Here is a 16,052-nt window from a genome sequence, read left to right as displayed (position 1 = left end):
TCATCTAACCTCCTCTTAAATGACAGAATTGACCCTCTTCCTGAAGATCATTCCACTCAGCCACCACTCACGGAGTGAAGAAGCATCCTCTATATTACTCCTAAAGTTTTGTCCCCTAACGCTTAACTTATGACCCCTTGCTCCAAACTCCTCTACCCTCAGGGGAAAGAGCCTCTTCACATCTACTTTAGCTATTCCCTTCATAATTTTAAATAGCTCTATCAAGTCCCCTCTCAACCTTCTACGCTCCAAAGAATAAAGTCCCAGTCTATTCAATCTTTCTCCGTATACAAGATACTGCAATGCAGGCAACATTTTTGTAAACCTTTTCACCCTCTCTACCTTATTTATATCCTTCCTATAAGTTGGAGACCAGAACTGCACACAATATTCCAAAGTTGGCCCACCAATTTTGTTATCTTAACTTTTATAAATCAAAGTATTGAGTATAGGAGTTGGGATGTTGTGTTGAAGTAGTTCAAGACATTGGTAAGGCCAATTTTGGAATATTGTGGGCAGGTCTGGGTGCCTAACTACAGGAAAGATATCAATAAGATTTAAAGAGTGCAGAGAAGATTTACTAGAATTTTGCTGGGTCTTCAGGGGTTGAGTTACAGAGAAAGATTAAACAAGCTAGGACTTTATTCCTTGGAGCGAAGAAAAATGTGGGGAAACTTGATTAAGGTTTACAAGATTATAAAGTATAGACAGAGTGGATGTGAATAGGCTTTTTCGACTTAGATTGGGGGAGATAAATACCAGGTCATAGTTTTAAACAGAAGAGGGAAAAGTTTAGGGAGAACATTCGGAGGATGTTTTTCACTCAGATGGTGGAATAGTGTATAAGAGTAAAGAGGTGTTGATGAGCTCTATGGGGCACTGGTAAGACCTCATTTGGAGTACTGTGTGCAGTTTTGGGCCTCTTATCTTAGAAAGGATGTGATGTTGTTGGAGAGGGTGCAGAGGAGATTTACTAGGATGATTCCCGGAATGTAAGGGCTAACGTATTAGGAGTGTTTGGCAGCTCCTGGGTTGTATTCATTGGAGTGTAGGAGAATGAGAGGAGATCTCATTAGAGGCTTTTTGTATTTTGAAAGGTTTAGATAGGGTGGATGTGGGTAAGATGTTTCCTTTGGTGGGTGAGGACAAGGGGACATAGTCTGAAAATTATAGGTTATCCATTAGGAAGAACCTCTTTAGCCAGAGGGTCGTGAATCTGTGGAACTCACTGCCACATACAGCAGTGGAAGCCAGATCACTGGGAGTATTTAAACGAGAAATAGACAAGTATCTCATTAATGAGGGCATCAAGGGATATGGGGAAAAGGCCAGAAATTGGAACTAGTGTAGAGTAGCTTAGTGTAGATTTACAGAACAGACTCAATGGGCCTAGTGGCTTGCTTCTGTTCCTTTGTCTTGTGAATCTTGTGACATCTGATGGGGTAAATATAGGCTCGATTGTGTGTTTTAAGAGTAAATTGGATAGGAGCATGGATGGAAAAGGACTGGAGGGTTATGGTATGGGAGCAGGCCATTGGTACTAGGGAGATTATGGTTGGCACAGACTAGAGAGGCTGAATGGCCTGTTTTCTGTGCTATAGCATTCTATGGTTCTACTCCACAGTAATGGACTTTTATAATGAAGTTCTCTGTGTGTCTCGGTTATAGTCCAGTATTACCCTTCACATTCTAGTTTGTGATATGTTAACATGAGCGCTTACATGAAATATGCTGCTTCCTCCATTCAGCATCTTTGGCTGTTTTTTTTAAAAGGTCCTTGGAGATTTTCCCAAGTGTAAATTCTTAAATCTAAACCATTGCCTATGGGTATTCAAGTCAACAACAGAGATTACAGCGCACATGAGCAAGAAAAATGTAACCTTTAACATGACAAATTGGGCCAAGATTCCCAATGGGATTGTTATAAATACACATGTTGGTATCAATCCACATATGGCCAAAAGAGGGAACACCCGAAGGATCCACTGCTCTATTCATTATACACCCATGTGGCCAGTGACAATTCCAAGGCCATCTTCAAGTGTGCAGATGACACCACAGTTGTCGGCAGAATCACAAACGGCAATGAGGAAACGTACAGGAGGGAGACAGATCAGCTCATTGAATGGTGTAATGACAACAACCTTGCGTTCAACGTCAGCAAAACCAAGGAGATGATTGTGGACTTCAGGAGGAAGTCAGGGGAACCCGACCCAGTCCTCATCGAAGGCTCAGTAGTGGAGAGGGTCAAGAACTTCAAATTCCTGGGTGTCAACATCTCCAAGGATCTGTCCTGGAGCCTCCACATTGATGAGATCACAAAGAACTCTCGTAAACTTCTACAGGTGTACTGTGGAGAGCATTCTGGCTGGCTGTATCACTGGCTGCTATGGAGATGCCAACTCTCAGAATAAACTCCAGAGGTTGGTTAACTCGGCCTGTGACATCTCAGGCTCCATCGAGGACATCAACATGAGTCAGGGTCTTAAAAAATTAGCCTCTCTTCTCAAAGACCCCCACCACCCAGGCCATGCCCTCTTCACTCTGCTACCATTGGGAAAGACAGCTTCTTCCCTGCTGCCATCAGATTCCTGAATAATTAATAAACCAAAGACACTGCCTGACTTTTGTGAACCATGATTTTAATTTTTTTGTAGAAATGTTGTAAGATGGTTCTAATATGAATGTTTTCTCTATGACGCTGCCACAAAACACTGAATTTCATGACTTGTTTATGACAATAAATTCTGATTCTGAAATGCCAGAGTTTAAGGTCCAATCCATTGAATTCTGCCAATCAGAAAGATATTAAAATCAGGGTTGTACAAGCGGCCAGAATCAGGGAAGCAAAGAGATTTCAGAGATCCATGGGGGTTTGAGAGATGCTAGAATATAAAGAGAATAACATTTTGCCAAGTTCAAGTTAGACCATATCAGGACCATACGAGGAAAATCGAGAATAATTCAGAAAATCATATATAGCAAAGGAAATAATGATAATCTTGGAAAGTGTAGGAGAAAGATTTCACCAGATAGTCATGGATCTTGAAGGCTATTATGATAACACCCTTAAGTGCCTGCCAACATTGGGCAAAAAAGAATTCACCCTTGTTTCATCATGTGCACTGTACCATCTGGGAGAATTTCCTGGTCAAACATCACTGAAACAGCGTCAGTGCTCCATTGACACTGCCATTCCTTCAGTCACCTCTGACAAAGTTAACAGAAGTGCATAATGCAATTTGAAGTCCAAGTTATTCCCTCCTTCCACTACTTCAGCTATCCTTTTCAAAGCTGCCACAGAGTTTGTAACAATTTTGATGTGACTTCTGGCAGTTAATCATATACAATTAAATGTAGAACTGGATGTGAGATATTGGTGTTTCTCAATGAGCTCAACTAACTTTGAATATTTGATTTGGTTGGAGCCAACAAAATTGCTATCAATTTGTTTAACCAAACAACTGCAGAAGTGAACAAACTGCTGCGGTATCAGTGGATAAACTTATTTTATTCCACATGTTCCATTCCTGATTTGACTGAACTATTTAAAGAACCCAAAGAGGCAGTTTTATTCATCTTGACTGGTATAAAAGCATAACAGAATCGATTCAAGTGAATAAAAACTGACCCAGTGAGATCCAACTCAGTTTCAGTCAGAAATGCTGCTCCATAACAAAATTCAGAATCATTCAAAGGGCAAGCAAGCAGCGTATACATTAGCAATCTAACTGCATCTCTACAACCAATTATCATAATGGCACTTCTCAGTAAGTGGAATTTTTTTTAAAAACACACACCGTTCAGCATTTGTTTCTCTGCATTTTTGTGTGAAACTTTTTTATTTTCTGTCATTGCCCAACCACGGGAGGGAGTTGAATAAAAAAAACTTACTTTCAGATATAAAGGATACTATTATGAGAGTTAACAGAAATCAAAATTATATTCTTTGTAAAATAGATGGTCTAAGGGTAACATGATTTTGATAACATTGGAAATTCAATTCACGTATATTATTCAATGTATCAGAATCAGAATTTATTGTCACGAGCACGTCAGGAATTATATTTTTTTGAAGTAGCAATACAGTTCAAATATTTTATAAAATTATATTTGAAAATAAATAACTAAGTACATAAGAGAAAGTGAGATAGCGTCTGTGGATCATTGTCCACTGAGAAATCAGATGGCGGAGTGGAAGAAGATGCCCTTGTGCCGCTGGTTGTTTGTCTTTCGGCTGCTGTACCTCCTTCCCAATGGTAAAAGAGGGTATGGCCTGGGTGGTGAGGGTTCTTGAAGATAGAGGCTGCTTTCTTAAGACACCTCTTGTAGATGTCCTTGATGGAATGGAGACTGATGCCCGTGATGACACTGTCTGAGTTCACAACTCTATGTAGTTTTTGCTTGTCCTGTGCATTGGCATCTCTATTCCAAACAGTGATGCGACCAGTAAAAATGCCTTCCATGGTACACATGTAGAAGTTTGCAAAAATCTCCTCAAACTCCTCATGAAGGATAGCCACTGGCGAGCCTTCTTCATGATTGCATCAACATGGAGGTCCCACAACAGTTCTTCAGAAATGTTGACACCCAGGAACTTGAAGTGTACTTAACGCTTTCCACTGCTGACCCCTTGATAAGGACTGGTTCACGTTCTCCTGATTTCCCCTTCCTGAAATCGACAATCAGCTCCCTAGTTTTGCTAATGTGAGTGCAATGTTGTTGTTGTGGCTCCACTCTACTAGCTGATTTATTTTCTTCTCATACTATTCCTTATTGATCTGTGATTCTGATGACGACTGGAATCAACAGTAAGTTTACAATAGGAATTGAATTGTGCCTAAGCCACACAGACACGGGTATAGCAGATAGAACAGAGGCTAAAGCACCTCTGCTGATCGTCATTGAAGAGGACATGATGATGTTTCCAATTTGTACTGACTATGGTCTTCTAATGAGGAAATCAAGGATCTATTTGCGAGGGGAGAGCGGGCTGGGGAGTTGGGGGTGGGGGGTACAGAAGTCCAGATTTTGGAGCTTGTGACCAGCATTGAGGGTATGATGGTGTTGAAAACATGGAGTGATTGTGGTGTCAGATGAATTGCAGTCAATCCAAATCTTTACTAAGTTGTGAGTTAATTGTAGGACTTGTAGGGCTGAGATGGCCTGTTTCCATGCCCTAAACCACACATGTCAAACTCTGGCCCGCGATATAATTATATTTGGCCCGCAAGATCATTTCAAAAATGTATTAGAGGTGGCCCGCTGGCCGTCGCGCCAGTATAGCGCATGCACAGTAATACAACAAATCCCAGAATGCATTGGCGTCAGCCCGCTAATCGCCCCCACCTCCTCTGTTTACGTTGCAGGGTCTCACCGTGGACTCTGGTTTTGGGGCCTGGCCGGTGTCAGGGGAAGCCAAGGCCGCTTCCCAGCGCCCAGGAACCGGAGGCCTCGGGCCTGACCTCGCCAGGACCGTGGCCCACTCCCCCTCCCTGCCGCAGGCCGACCCGCGACTCACGGTGACGGGGCCGCTGATTTGCCGAGATGCCGCCCTGCAGCGAGAGCCGATGCCCCCGCACTGTCGTTGTCCAACCCGATCGCCCGCAAACCCCGCCCTCCCGCACACAGGCCTGAGTAAGGATTATGAACTTTAATCTCAGGATAAATCGATCTTCCAATAGTTTCATGTCACAGTGATCAATATATTCCTGGTTAAAAATGGTCCTGCACCTGGATACAAGCTCATTAGGCATAAAACTTGAAAAGTGTGTAAATCAAAGGATTTCTGTACCAATGGAAAAAGGGCATGGCAAATAACCCTGCTAGAGTTCATGCCCACAATCAGTCACCCATTGGATTGTTTCAGGAATCATGTTATTCTCCCACATCTCAATAGCCCTCAGATTTTACTATTCGACAGCACACTAGCAACATTTGACAAATCCTCTATAGAGAAATATTATTGATTGAATATTTTATTTCTCATTTGTTAATGCTTCTGGAAAGAGTTTATCCAAAACTATTATTAAACATTTATTTTAATAAGAAAAAGTTTAACATTACATATGTTGAAAGAAGAGAAAACATGCAGATGTTGTTGAAAATTTTCAATAAATATTTAGTTCGGCCCTCGACTTAGTCCAAGTTTTTAATTTTGGCCCTCCGTGAATTTGAGTTTGACACCCCTGCCCTAAACTGTTATATGTTTATATGGTTAACTGTGGCCAACCTCTCAAAGCATTTCATCACAGTAGATGTGAGTTCTACTGGGCGATAGACATTGCCCTTCTTGAGCTCCTTTATGTATACTGTTGTAGTCTTAGTTTTCTGAAGTACCTCTTCAGCTGCAGCGAGTCAGAATTTCAGTGCATATGTACATTGTGCAATGTATATGACAATATACTTGTTTTTGCTATCAAAACATTACTTTATCCAATCAATCATATTCTCTAACACAAAAAATGGATGTTAATTCAATTAATAACTTTTCTATCTCTCAGATCAAGCGAAATATCAAGGATCTAGAGGAATATGGAGTCACCACAGATAAATTGATCTACAGTTCAGATGATATATATTCTCATTGAATGGTAGAACTTATTTGTTGTGGTGAAGGGAGCAATCTTCCTCTATTCTGGAAGCTTTTTGTCATAAATAAGCCCAGCACAGAACCTAATAGGGATCACAGTTTGGATATTGGTCGGTACCAGCCTAAAATCAGAAAAAATCACTTCTATCCTCAGAATTGCAAAGATGTTCTTATGGGAAATCGTCAAACTGAATCATTGACTAAATGCAAAGTAGAGATGTGCTGGAGAAACTCAGTAGGACACAAAGTATCTGTAGGATGTAAAGGTGAACCAACGTTTTAGACCTGGGCGGTTTCATTCTCCATAGCCAGACCTGCTGAATATGCTCATCATTTTCTATTTTTATTTCAGATTGCATTTTTTCAAATTGCAAAATGAAACCTAATTATTTCATTTTTTTAACAGATTCTTCCAGTGGTCTTTTTCATGGATTGTTGATTCAGCTGCAAAACATCCAGATGGCAGAGTTTGCAAATGCGGTACAAATTGGTGAGGACTTTGATTTTCATTAAAAAATAGCCAAATAGCTGTTTCAGGTGATCATTAGGAATCAAGGAGATGGTCAAAATTACCCATCCTTTCATAATATTTTTGACTGCTGTTTGCATGCTTTAGTAATACATAACTGATGGCACCTCAGCAACACCTATGTTAATGAGTTTATCAAGAGTTTTCTGGCGAGGGCTGTGCTACAAAGTAAGGAAACTGGGTGGAGCATATAAATGAATACCTTGATGGAAAGGTGTCAAATTGGTGATTTACAACTGGCCAACAAATGACCTTTCTTCTTCAAGTCATCTTTGCTGTCCTGGGTTTCTATTGAACTAAATGTGAAGGAAGTCCAAACCGCCTAGCTGATTAACCCTCAGTCCATCTAATTGTTCAGAGTACATTGGTTCCATAGGAATCATATTAATACAATATATTACCAGATTTAAAAGATCTCTCTTTTCTCGAAAGAAACTCAATTTTTCTCCACGCACATTATCTTTTTTATTGTGGAAAAACTCAGTGAAATAATACTGCAATTTGATGGTAAATTAACACCTCTCATAAATAGCTTGTGGAATTATATGTGATATTCTTGCCTCTTACCCTATTCTGTCAAACCACATGCATGATACGGAATTCTTTCTTTAGAAAATATTCGTTGGGCAAGATCCAAACCCATGTGTGGTCTTTCAATTATGTGAAAGAGCCATATTTGGAAAAACGATCTGTTCTGCTTGAATAAATTGGATGCGAAATTGCATATTATAGATCACACATTGATTCTTGTTTCCTCTAGTGTTAGGTGTGAAATTGCTACCAGAATAAATTTAATAATTTTTTTCAAGGGAAAGTGTTGATTTCTTCTAGGTATTTCTATAAATAACACTTTTTGCTTTCCTCCATTTGTTATCTATTCTACCTTTAAAAGATATCAGGTCATATCACTTCAAAGAATCTACAATTAGATGTCACAACCAAACCTAAAATTCAGCTTTCATTAAGCTGTGTTCCGTAACAGCACTGAGTGTATTTTACAGCGGTTCTGCTTTTAAGAGAATTAAAACAAAACAACTTGGCATTACAAATACTACTGAATTACTAGTTACACGGAAAAGCATATCAACTGAACAAGTTTCTTGCCAGGAGAGGACTGGAGGTGCTGCAGGATTTGCTGAGTAGGAATAATCTCCCTGACATTTGCCAAATAACCTTCCATGAATCAAGAACTATGTCAGTGTCATCCATGCATAGCATATTGTGACACCTTGTCTGTTCACTGTTACACACTCTTTCCAATTCTACATTGCAAAATGTACTTAAAAAGAATTGGTAAAGAATGAAAATTATTCAGAAGGATTAAGATTTTCATGCAGTACAAATCGTTGTCACCATAAACTATACTATTGGTTTATTCTTTTACTCAACTTACTCCACATTAAATATTTTGTTTTTTTAATTGAATCCATTCTTGCGCAAAAAATCCATTATTACAGCCATATTTTGTTGTTTTTCACGCATCATCCTTCAATTATAAGAATGTCTTAGTCATATATTCAAGTATTTGCTACAGATTCTAATTACAAGTCAATCTGTTGAACATTATCCCCAAACAATAGTGTGTGAGAAAGAAAGACCAATAGAACGTAGAATTTTGACAATTATCTGAACTTTGGTTGTAAGACCAAGGGATTGTTGCCCTTAAATATTTTAATTAGATATAACTCCCAGTCTGTGAAAATAAAAGACTATTAAAGGAAAGAACTTAGTGGATGAACGAACTCAGGATGAGAAGACATCATTCAAAAAGAGCTGCATGCAACTGTTATGCCTGTTGGTCCACTTACAAATCACTGTGGATGAATAAATTTTGCTTTAAGTTCTGGCATGAGCATCATCTTGTTCCATTCTGACATGCTGGGTGTGAAATTTTCCTCTGCAGTAACTGTTGTTTGGGTGTTATATGTGCTGGTTCATTTCCAATTTACTGAACAATGTGTCTGTGAATATTTGTAATGTTAGCTGTCTGCCCTTATGAGTACGTTAGTGTGGGGAATGTTTGTGCATTCCAGAATATATATATATTAGGCAGATTGTGGCTTCAGTTTGTAATACTAATTTGATACCACTGTTGGCAAGTTAGACAATAATGAAGTTTCTAATCCCTTTCACTTAAAGCACAGGATTTAGCAGAGCAGCAAAGTCTCTTGTCGCCTCTGCTCGATAAAGGGATCTTTACGGATTGGTAGCCTTGTTCCTAATGATTTATAGAGTGTTGGTCACAGGAAGCTGTGCCAAAACCTCTGTTGTGTTTGGAGGAAATGTGGCCCCCTCCGTGTCTGGAATATGTGTATTGCGGGTGGTCACATGTCCCCTCCCTGTCTGGAAAGGATCTGGAAGTCACATCACCTGTCAATGAAGGTTAGGCTCCTTTTCTGTGGCTTGGCTTCGCGGACGAAGATTTATGGAGGGGTTTGTCCACGTCTGCTGCAGGCTCGTTGGTGACTGACAAGTCCGATGCGGGACAGGCAGGCACGGTTGCAAGGGAAAATTGGTGGGTTGAGGTTGGGCGTTGGGTTTTTCCTCCTTTGTCTTTTGTCAGTGAGGTGGGCTCTGTGGTCTTCTTCAAAGGAGGTTGCTCCCCGCCGAACTGTGAGGCGCCAAGGTTAGGCTCCAGCCACTAATTATATCACCTGCTAATCAAGGTTAGGCTCTGGCCACTATTTAGTGCATACCTTGAATTGGCCTTGAATTCCAATGTATTCAGATAATGCCAAGGCTTCTATTCCGAATAACAACTGCCTTTTGAGCCATCATGCCAGACTAAAAGGGAGCTACTGGGAGACATGGATAATCCTGTTGACACTTAGCTTTTGACTCTGGTATTTCTTTTTCTTTGGCTTGGCTTCGCGGACGAAGATTTATGGAGGAGGTAAAAGTCCACGTCAGCTGCAGGCTCGTTTGTGGCTGACAAGTCCGATGCGGGACAGGCAGACACGGTTGCAGCGGCTGCAGGGGAAAATTGGTGGGTTGGGGTTGGGTGTTGGGTTTTTCCTCCTTTGCCTTTTGTCAGTGAGGTGGGCTCTGCGGTCTTCTTCAAAGGAGGTTGCTGCCCGCCGAACTGTGAGGCGCCACGATGCACGGTTTGAGGTGAGATCAGCCCACTGGCGGTGGTCAATGTGGCAGGCACCAAGAGATTTCTTTAGGCAGTCCTTGTACCTTTTCTTTGGTGCACCTCTGTCACGGTGGCCAGTGGAGAGCTCGCCATATAACACGATCCTGGGAAGGCGATGGTCCTCCATTCTGAAGACATGACCCCCCAGCGCAGCTGGATCTTCAGCAGCGTGGACTCGATGCTGTCGACCTCTGCCATCTCGAGTACTTCGACGTTAGGGATGAAAGCGCTCCAATGGATGTTGAGGATGGAGCGGAGACAACGCTGGTGGAAGCGTTCTAGGAGCCGTAGGTGGTGCCGGTAGAGGACCCATGATTCGGAGCCGAACAGGAGTGTGGGTATGACAACGGCTCTGTATACGCTTATCTTTGTGAGGTTTTTCAGTTGGTTGTTTTTCCAGACTCTTTTGTGTAGTCTTCCAAAGGTGCTATTTGCCTTGGCGAGTCTGTTGTCTATCTCATTGTCGATCCTTGCATCTGATGAAATGGTGCAGCCGAGATAGGTAAACTGGTTGACCGTTTTGAGTTTTGTGTGCCCGATGGAGATGTGGGGGGGCTGGTAGTCATGGTGGGGAGCTGGCTGATGGAGGACCTCAGTTTTCTTCAGGCTGACTTCCAGGCCAAACATTTTGGCAGTTTCCGCAAGGCAGGACGTCAAGCGCTGGAGATCCGGCTCTGAACGGGCGACTCTGGTATAAGATCAGCACAAAAGTAGAAAGTGTCCGTAAGGAGAGCTACGCTGCCACCTGGACCTCACTGAACAGACGATTGGCATACTGGAGATGCCCAGAAGACCACAGATATTAGAATCGGATGCAACAAACAATCTGCTGGAGGAACTCAGCAGTTTGAACAACATCAGTGACAGAAAAAGAACGGTTAATATTTCAGGCCAGATCCCTTCATCGAGGCGTGAGCATGCTTTGGCAATGTTTCACTTGTATGGAACTGGGGGCACCTTGCAGAATACACACCAAGTTGCCAACTCTTGTTGGCCCTCTGTTGTGTCCTTCATAATTTGGTAAATTGAGAGGGCTCAAGCTCTTGCTGGTTGTTTCAGAGAAAGAAAGATGGGAGACCTCATGAGCTGCTTTCTACTTAGGCAGTTAGAATTCCCATTCGAATATATTTCCCATCTTACCTGATATTTACAGATGATTTATAATAATGACAGAATATATTGATCCATAATGAAATTGTATCTAAAATAAATGTGCCACGAATAAACAGCATGTATAAATCAGGTATTATTAAATAAAACTAAAAGTACTAAATAATAAATTAGAGCATGAGACTTTGATGTAAATGAAGAAGGAGACAAAATATTTTTATTATGGATTACATATAAAGTAAATTTCACATTAAACAAGTGAGATGGTGAAGATTTATTTTTTGTTCATATGAATTTATTCCAGGAACAATCACCAATTGATGGCCCCAACAGTTCCAGCATTAGTGACGAGCTGATTCTTGTGAAGTAGATTACCCATAGGATACCAGGTGGAATCATTAGTCTCAGTGTAATTTTTGGCCCCTGAACCCATTGAAACATATTAGGCTAGATGAATACATTCTGCACTTCTTGCTAAATTCTTGATGGTAGGTGGGACAAAAAAAACATTCCAAAGAATGAAGCCACGTGGCGACTTGAGTGGAAACTGAGAGTCCAATATCCATTTGAAAAATTGAAGGAAGGATTAAGTTGCTAGAAAATTGCTCGTCTGTACATTAAACAATATAATAAAACAAGAGCCAATAAAACCAAAGAGCATTTTGCTGAATTGCAGGAATAAACCTATTGACTGAATGACTTGAGTTTCTTTTCATGAAGATATAACTTGTGTGGTAAAAGTATTCATCCAGTAGTTCATTTTTCTTCTGAAATGTAATTGCCTAGAAGCTGTCATTTGCTAGGTACAGCCACTGTTTGTAAAATTGTCCACCTTGAAATGAAAACTAGATATCAAAAGCTTGCTGGAACAATTTTCGTCTGTATTTGATGTGATCTGTAACATTTCAAAGGTCCACCATCTTTTCAGGTCTCACTAAACAAGCTTGGGTTTTAAACGTGAGTGTTTTTGTGCAACCCGTTCATCATGTCTTAACATTTGTGGCATCAAAAAAGGAAAGAAGTGAGATGCTTCACTGACAGCAGCAAACAAGTATCCTGTCAAGGTGGAACCTTGACGATAGATTTGATCATTAGCTGCCATAATCTACTCTGTCAGCCTCTTAGGGTTCTCGATGACTGTAAGGCCTAAAATAACCACTTCCGTGATGTGTTTTCGTAGAATACTCATCAAGCAACAGGGAGGTAGGTGACCTCATGACTTACTAAACCACAGTGAGGATGAAGATGAGGAGCAGGAAGAAATGAAGGAAGGCAGCTGTTCCCCTTGGATAATTGAGGCAGCAGGCACTCATAGGTAATTGTTTTCAGTAATTTCTAGATAGAGATTTAATTGCAGTTTGAAGTTACTTCCCACTGTCCTCTGTTTATTTTCTTATCTTGGCTCATCTTTTAATGCAAGCAGCATTACTAATGATAAATAAGAAATGTTTCAAGTTGATCAGCTGTTACTTCAATTAGTTGCTACTAACCACCATGTGACACATTTAACATGCTATGCTTTTTATCATTGCACATAATGCTATGTCTTTTAAATGCTCCAAAGTAGAGAGAATAAGCTGAGGCCAAATTGCCGTTTTTCAATGTGGATCTATGGACGTCCAGCTCTCTGGAATTCAAGCAACCAGCAAAAAATAAAAGCAGAAAATAAATAGGTAAAAACATGAATGTTTCAAATTGGCACACCTTGCTGTTAGTTTGCCCATCATGCAACGTCCAACCTCAAGCAACCAGAAAATTCACTTATCAGGCATCTACCAATCCCCATACGTGGCAGATACCAGGAGTTTTACTGTACCTACTTGAGGAGATTAAACATCCCTACTGATTCCTGGGAATCTCTGGTCAATGACTGCTCAGAGTGGAGAAGGAGCACTTGGAACGGTATAAAGATCTTAGAGTAATCAAAGTTCAAAGTCAAAGTTCAGATTTATTGTCAGAGTACATGCATCCCTGAGATTCTTTTTCCTGCGGGCCAGGCAGAATTTCTACTTATCAGTGGTGCAAAAAAACTGTAGTGAAGAAAAGATACGTATTCCACAGAGAGAAAAGTAAAGAAAGAAGAAAATGTAACCAAACTGACCGTGCAATACAGAAAATAAATATTCAAAAACAATATGCAAAGAGTCCTGAAAGGAGTCTCTGATGGTGAAACCAAGAGACCTTATATAAGCACCTCCACACAATCTACCCATCCAGCTGCCCTATTGGCTGACACCTGTCCCGTCCGTCGAATAGTCTGTGCTTCTCACATTGGCCTCATTAGTCACCTCCGAACCCACAAAACTGAAGTGGAAGTAAGTAATTATTGTTCACAAGTGATAGCCTCAGCCTGAAGAGTGTCAAGGAGATAGCCCTGCAGCTCTGACAAAAGACATGTCGGTGCTGTGACAGTCGTCCACATGACTGGACTGGACTTCGGTGATGAATTTACTTTAATCTATTTCAGGAATTTCTAAACTCAGCCAAACAGCAAAATGCCATTTTCATGAGAGTGAGTGATCAAATGATACACCTCTGACAGCAACTTTTGGATTTTCCCTTTTAATTATGTATTTTCTCTTGCTTGAAATTGCTCCGGCATGTGGACATAAACAGCAAATGCCATTGATCTCTGACTGCAACAAAACCTTTGGCTCAATCCTCTGAGAAGGCAGCCGGTATTGCATTGTGCATTCATGCATGGATTCACCGTGAGGAAAGACTGATTCATCTATTCCTTCTACCACAACTCTTTCTTCACTGCCCTCTGATTGTATTTCCTATCAGTAATAAACTTCAAGGAAGTAACTCGTTTAAGTCTGAGCAAAGAGAAATAAAAGTGACAGATGAATAGCATTTTATTCTATATTGTCTTGCCAATTTATTATAAGAATCGTAATATCTTAAACCATATTTCATCAAACAATAAAACAGCTATTATTGTGCTTTTTCGATTTATGATCTCATTAAGAATACAAAGTATTTATATTTAAAGGATTCCAAAATATTTAACTTCTTTGATTCTCTTTCATTTCTTTATTATAGCTGTTCTGTAATTTATTTATACTAAGTCTAAAAGACTGAAAGCAAATCTATTATTATGTAAAGGAAAATTATTTACATTACAATGTTCCCTTAAGAAAAACGGCCAAAATTTTCCTGGAAAAGAGGGAAAAGTGGCCATCATCCAACCAGATTTGTTGGCTTTGCCCATGAATACTTGGGGTTTGATGGAGTCAAATATGATGCAGGGGGCGAGTTGACAAATTCAACAAGTTAATGAGTTAAAAAAATTCACAGTTTTTATACTGTTTTTAAATCTGCCACTAGCTTGACCCGTTCTGACCAAAGGTAGTTTCTTCATCTATTTATTTAATAGGTTATCAATTTACAGTGTACATTTGTAATAATTTTGTTTAGATGTTTCACTAACTAACTTTCTATCTGAATTCCAAACTCTCTGCCTCATACACATCAATACGTTATAATGCTTAAGTGTTTTGTATGTTGATAACACATTGTGAAAAGTGAAAAATATAGATCCTTCTCAGCCAGATTCAGGTACATCTTGCTTTGAAAGCATTTTAATGAACAGTTTAAAATAAATAAAATAAATAAATAAAGGCATTATTGCAACCAAATCAGGTTGCCATACTGTATACAGTATTGAACATGAAGTTTCATGTTACCTTATAAGGAGCTTTACATGGAAAACAAAATTGAATATTATTTGAGCTTCATGAAGTGATCACAAACTTTAACATATTTATGAATCGATGTTTTAGATTTCCGTCATCGTTGAATCACATTCAGTAATATTTTGCCTCATTCCTCTTCCAAAAATAGCTCATTCTAGAGACCAAATATTTCCTTTTCCATTAACCTTCAACATAAACCTCATCCCTCATCCATTTCACCTTCATTCCCAACAAGTACCATTATGATTGAGATCATCCTATTAGCAACTTGCTCAAGTCCACAAAGACAAACAGCCCCACTCCCAAACTCTGCCCGTTGGTGCAACCGTGGTTGTGAGTTGTTCCTTCTCTTTACACCTACTTTTCATGACATCATTCATTGAATTGGAGGTCAGCTTCCGTATATACTGAAAAGACAAGGAACTCCCTTTTCATCTCCCTCCATCCCACTGCTACATCACTGTGTTTCATGCTGATTGGCTAAAATCTAATCATGGATGAGTTGAAGTTTTCTCCACTTGGAAAAATTGAAGTCATCATTTACTGTCAAGAATAGTGAATGCTATGGCATTTACTTTAATTTATGTGCAAATTATACAGCGAGTTCAGGCATGGAGCAGATACATGATGAAATCATACTCCGAAGTTATGTCACTCAGCCATTAAAATGCCAGTTATCTATCTGCCTCATCATTTTCATTACATGCCTTGATCTGTATGAAGTATTTGACTGGCAGATGTGAATAACCTGACAGTTTTTAAATGTTTGAACTGGAAAATCAATCTTGGAATGGAAGAATGGAATTGCATACTTACCATCTTTAATTACTGCTGGAAATTTCAAAAAAATCAGGTTTTGGATTTTCTTTTGGTGCTAGATATCGTTTTTTTTTTAAAGTTTACATCTCTCCCTTGAATAATTCCTTTAGAGAACAACATTAAAATTCAGAATCCTTATTGAAAGCATCAGTCAATGAATTTGAAGTG

At 39.8% G+C, this 16,052-nt stretch overlaps 1 long non-coding RNA gene across 6 annotated transcripts in view; it reads left to right on the top strand.

The window, feature by feature from the left end:
* The window catches only part of LOC138735591 (uncharacterized), a 129,734-nt gene that overhangs the window by 25,232 nt on the left and 88,450 nt on the right, over window positions 1-16,052 (top strand). For 5 of the 6 annotated variants that reach the window (XR_011339811.1, XR_011339809.1, XR_011339810.1 and 2 more), the window contains exons 2-3: window positions 6,999-7,082; window positions 12,548-12,682. This is a non-coding gene — a long non-coding RNA (uncharacterized lncRNA). Of the gene's footprint in view, window positions 1-6,998; window positions 7,083-12,547; window positions 12,683-12,931; window positions 14,229-16,052 lie in introns of those variants that run through there. The other variant, XR_011339808.1, reaches the window with a different exon arrangement.

The sequence above is a fragment of the Narcine bancroftii genome, chromosome 6 (assembly GCF_036971445.1).
Source record: "Narcine bancroftii isolate sNarBan1 chromosome 6, sNarBan1.hap1, whole genome shotgun sequence".
In the NCBI taxonomy this organism is placed as follows: domain Eukaryota; kingdom Metazoa; phylum Chordata; class Chondrichthyes; order Torpediniformes; family Narcinidae; genus Narcine; species Narcine bancroftii.
This window is presented reverse-complemented; position numbering and strand designations above follow the sequence as displayed.